Source organism: Delphinapterus leucas, chromosome X (assembly GCF_059928025.1).
Source record: "Delphinapterus leucas isolate spDelLeu-1000000601 "Yukka" chromosome X, BTC_Dleu_Yukka2, whole genome shotgun sequence".
NCBI lineage: Eukaryota > Metazoa > Chordata > Mammalia > Artiodactyla > Monodontidae > Delphinapterus > Delphinapterus leucas.
Window position 1 is genome coordinate 132,025,275 of NC_143150.1, and position 5,454 is coordinate 132,030,728.

Here is a 5,454-nt window from a genome sequence, read left to right on the forward strand (position 1 = left end):
AATCTTTGAAAGTTTATTTGAGCCCCTGGAACGTCATCTAGCTCGCAAATGAACACCCATCTACAGAGAATGAGTAAAACCTGAATTCTGCCATTAAGAGTGTCTGGATGGGTGCAGTCGACAGGCAGGCATCCACTGATACTGTAAGCAAAGCTGAAGTAAGAGCCACACTAGAATTGTAGATACATGTCTAGGAAAACCACAGAAGGGAGTGTGGGATTCCTTCTAACAGGGAATGACCTCTTCTTGGGGTAGAGGTTGCCCATTTGGGGTCTTAAAAAGCTCTTGGCGCAGAAGGGAAGACAGAGGCTGCCACTCTGTACCTATCGAATAATAACCCAGGTATGGTTTCTACCTTCCTGCTGTTCACCAAACATTATCTACACAACACAAATAAGTCATTTCAGATTCCCAGTCTCTGACACAGAAGAGGAGAGAATAACTGCAATTTCTTTGCCCAAGGGAACAAAATAACATCTCAAAAAGTATCGGTGGGAACGTAAATTGCTACAGCCACTATGGAGAACAGTATGGAGGGTCCTTAAAAACTAAAAGTAGAGCTGCCATATGATCCAGCAATCCCACTCCTGGGCATATATCGGGAGAAAACTCTGATTCAAAAAGATACATGCACCCCAGTATTCACAGCAGCATTATTTCCAATAGCCAAGATGTGGAAGTACCCTAAGTGTCCATGAACAGATGAATGGATAAAGAAGATGTGGTACATGTATACAATGGAATATTACTCAGCCATCAAAAGGATGAAATAATGCCATTTGCAGCAACCTGGGTGGACCTAGAGATGATTATACTGAGTGAGGTAAGTCAGACAGAGAAAGACAAATATTATATGATATCACTCATATGTGGAATCTAATTTTTAAAAAAGACACAAATGAACTTATTTACAAAACAAAAATGGACTCAGAGACATAGAAAACAAACTATGGTTACCAAAGGGGGAAGGGAGGGGGACGGATAAATTAGGGGTTTTGGATTCACATAGACACACTACTATATACAAAATACACAGCTAATAAGGACCTACTTTAGAGCACAGAGAACTCTGCTCGCTATTCTGTGATAACCTATACGAGAAGAGAATCTGGAAGAGGATACATACATGTATATGTAGAGCTGAATCACTTTGCTGCACACCTGAAACTAACAGAGCATTGTACATCAACTCTACTTCAGTAACAGTTTTTTAAGAGTACTGGAAATCAATACAGAACTAAGGTATGCTTTTAGGAGAAGGCAGCAGGAAGGAGGTTTGGGGAAAACAAAAGTCATTAAGAGGAAACTGGTCGTGAAACTGGAATTTAGGAGAATCCGGAACTCCATACATGATTCTACTATACAGCTCACCACTTTAAAAAGGTGCTGAGAGAGGTAGGTAGGGGCTGGCTTTGGCTCCAATAACAGATGAAGCATCACGCGGGTGTAAATAAGAGAATGTCTCCTTCACCCCAGGGGTTCGTCCTAGTATAAGCAGTCCAGATTGATGATGGTGCCAAGGTGGGAAGGATCTGGGCTACTCTGACCTTGTTGTGTTTCTATTCCTAGACGTTATGCATGTCTGCAGATCCAAAGGGGTGTTACCGTGATGTCCACTGTCCGCCCAGGTTGCATTTCCCTTGTTCTAAGCCATCTAGTTTGTGGTCTGTCTTGTTGTTCTCGTTGCTGCTGCACGGCATGCGGGATCTCAGTTTCCCAACCAGGGATTGAACCTGCGACCCCTGCAGTGGAAGCGTGGAGCCTTAACCACTGGACCGCCAAGGAAGTCCCTGTGGTCATTTCTTAGAGCAGGTCCAGAAAATGATATGCAGTGGTTCAATAAGCCAGGATATACCCCTTTTTCTCCTCCACCATTCTTAGCAAATACCAGTTTGTCCCCACAGTCTCAAGGAAGCTGCTGTACTTCCAGACAAAGCACCTACATTCCAGGCAGGAAGAAGAAGGAAGAGGCCAGTGGCAAAGAGTGTGTGCAAACTGAGATGGTCCTTTTTCACAAGCCAGACACGTGCTTTAAAAGAATGCTTTTAAATGATTTAAAAGTGGACACACCGTAACGGAAAAGAATATTAAAAAAAAAAAAAAAAAGCATGTATATATGTGTACAACTGAATCACTCTGCCGTTCGGCAGAAATTAACACAACATTGTAAATCAACTATACGTCAACTAAAAAAAATACTAAAATAAAAAAGTTGACAGCTGCATGAACCACTTGTCCGTTTTTATTTCATTGGCCAGAATATGCCCCATGGCTTCTCCTCATTGAAAGGGAAGCTGGGAAATTGAGGGTTTGGTGTCTCTCTGTACGTCTTTGGCGCAGTACAATGTCCCTGGAACAGAATTTCAGTTCCGTGGGTGAGGGAGGACGGGCAAATAAGGCAGGCGGTATCATATCATATGATAATGCATTCAAATCCAGATGTCCTCGTCAATGCCAATCATGCTAGTAATGCATGGTTAGGTTTCTCGGCTTTTTATATTTAAAAAAGAAAGAAAGATCTATGTGGAGCTTCACCATCCTCTGGATTGTGCTACAGTACCCCCAGCCCACCGGACCGAAAGAATGTCGTTTCTGGAACATGAATACAAATAACTACCGATAACAATTTGATCTGTTGGGATAGAATTTTTGTGCCCTGAAATATAAACATATATAATAAAATATATATATTTAAGTGTGTGTGTGTATATACATATACATAAAATATACATACGTGTACGAGAATTCTAACCCAACAGATCCGACCTTGTACATATATCTAAACGTATACATATACATAAAATATATAATACATGTACTTAAGTATACAAGAATTCTATCCTAACAGATCCATTATTACATTTCAGTTATTTTAAGCAAACGTTTACCTTTCCCAAGAGTTCCTTCTGTGTCCTGGGTGAAAATGGACAAAGGAGAGACAGAAAGACAGCGAAACTGTATATACCACGAGGTGCACCCTGGTGATTCTAGGTTGATGTGATTATAAATAAATTGTGTTTTTTATAGAATCTTGGTTTTCTCTGCACATGTTTCCTCAAGAAGTTTATTTCTTTTGAAATGGGAAGGTTATTCATTTAAAAATGACAAGTATATAAATGTCAGTATTTCAGATGGAAAAAAAAGACATATGCATTCCTAAATGCATCTTTATCTAGCCCTCATTAGGTACCCCGAATCTCTTGGGGATGAATGATCTTGGCTCTCTTGTTTTCCCACTTAGGAAGAGAGAAACTATATTCTGAAAGCCCGTGGAATGAAGGGAACATGCCAAAACGATGTATCTGCTGCCTCCATGACATTCTTAGCAAGAGACACTGGCCCTGACAGGCTTTACAAGTTGGAGGGTAGAATAATACAAATTGAGAGCCTTTATACATCAATGTAATGTGAGACTCAAGAATAACAAACAGGGACCTTCCCGGAGGGCCAGTGGTTGAGGCTGTGCACTTCCAATGCAGGGGGCATGGGTTCAATCCCTGGTCCGGGAGCTAAGATCCCACAAGCTGCGTGGTGCAGCCAGAAATAAATAAATAGAAATTTTTTTAGAAAGGAAAAAAAGAATAAGAGACAGCTCTTCGTGGAACGCTTGCTACTTTGAGCCTATCGATCCAAGAAAAGTTTTGAGAACTCACGGAGGTGGCTTCCTTACTCAAGTGTACTTCTCATAAGTGGAGTGGGAAGCATGTAAAAGACATGAGCTCAGAACTCCAGGGCCTTAGAAGGCCTTGTTTTCCCAAGAAGTTCATTGAGACTCTTGTTAGATGCAAGAGGTGTGAGGCGTTCCTTAAGGAGTGCAGTGGAGGGACGGTTTGAAAATACAAATAACCTTGAATCCGTTTCTGATTTAAGACCTTTGTTGAGTGTATGTTCAATGAATCTACACCAGGGCTTTCCTCACGGGTGATGCAGAGATGTGGCCCTCGAGTATCTCAGTGTCCTAGACCTTGCTGATACCCTATACACCATCCTCCTCCCTTTCTCCTTGAAAACACAACCCCAATTTCATACAGGGATAAATGCTTCATGGAACTGGAACCCATCCCCATCCCCAAGGGGGAATAAAAGGGGGAGAGGGTAGATTCAGTTCCATCTAAGCCAATCAGGCTGCTATACCCATAGTTTGGTTTCGGAACTGAATGGAGAGTAACAAGACCCAAATTCTAACCAAAAAGACAGGACAGGAAGGCTGCTGGGATGATTCTATGACAGATTTCCACAATCCTAAGAAGACCCTAAGGATTGTAACAGAGAAAGTTTGTACCGTGTCCAGTTGTGCCCGCCATCTTGGCAAGAGCCAGATGTGGAAACCAACACCTAGGACGGCAGGGGGGAAGCATGGAAGGTATTGCCAACATCAAAGACATCATTCAGCCTGAGCTACTTCCGGTTATGTGGGATCGCTCAGGTTTTAAATTGCTGATGGCAGTGGATCTGGGGTTTCTGAGCATTGCAGCTGAAAGAGACCCAAGACTTTCTCATGGTCACCAGTTGCTAATTTTAGTCCTTGTCCAACGTGGCGGGCCAAGAAGAGTGAACGCAAGATGGTGAGATGGCAGTCCAGTGTCTGGAATACATGCTCGCTCGCGAGAGCGTTAAAGTAATACGCCTGAGGTTACCATCTTCAGAAGGACCTGCTTGGGCGACCAGCTCTTGACGGGCACCTGAGAACCTGACATTCACAATAAACCCCACGTTACTAAGCGCTAAGGTTTCCATGGGCACGTGTGTGGAATCATAGAATTCTACTGTACCAGGCTACCTAGGCAGTTTCTCCACACAATGGCTCTTACCTCCAAGGAATCCACAAGTTGGATAATGATAACCAATGACTCAGGAAGAGAGTACCTTTGTGAGCCATCTTCATGGGGCTTCCTTTGGGCCAAACTCTGTGTGTGTGTGCGCTAAAGGAAAGAGCAAACACTACACAAAAAGCCATGGCCCTAGACAAGTGGCGTGTCTAGACGTCTGTGCTTGCCAAACTGTAGCTCCCCAGCGGTGATTCCACTGGGGGATCACGTGGGGAGCCTGGAATCCCACCGGCACCCGGCAGTTAATGGGGTATCCTGTTCCATTCGCACTGGGATGGCGTCAAAAGAGGTTCAGTGGGGATCAGGAACTTCACCACCAGCCAGAATGAATGACGTTCCCCACCACCACTGGTGTGAGCAGAGGCCATTCGGGAAGCAGCAAGGATGTACTCCTACCCCTGCCACCCAGGGGGGCACTGGGGAGGCTTAATGGGGATGTGGGAACTCCACTTCCAAGGACCAGTACCAAGTAGCATCTCTACCTTGTGTGTCAGTGGGGGCTGAGTAGGGGACCCGGACTTCTACACCCACCTGGCTGTAACTAGACATCGCCCCGCACCTCCCAGGTCGTAATGCTGTCACAGGAAGCCACCTAAAACAGCAGGGTTTACTAAGTTCCAGACTC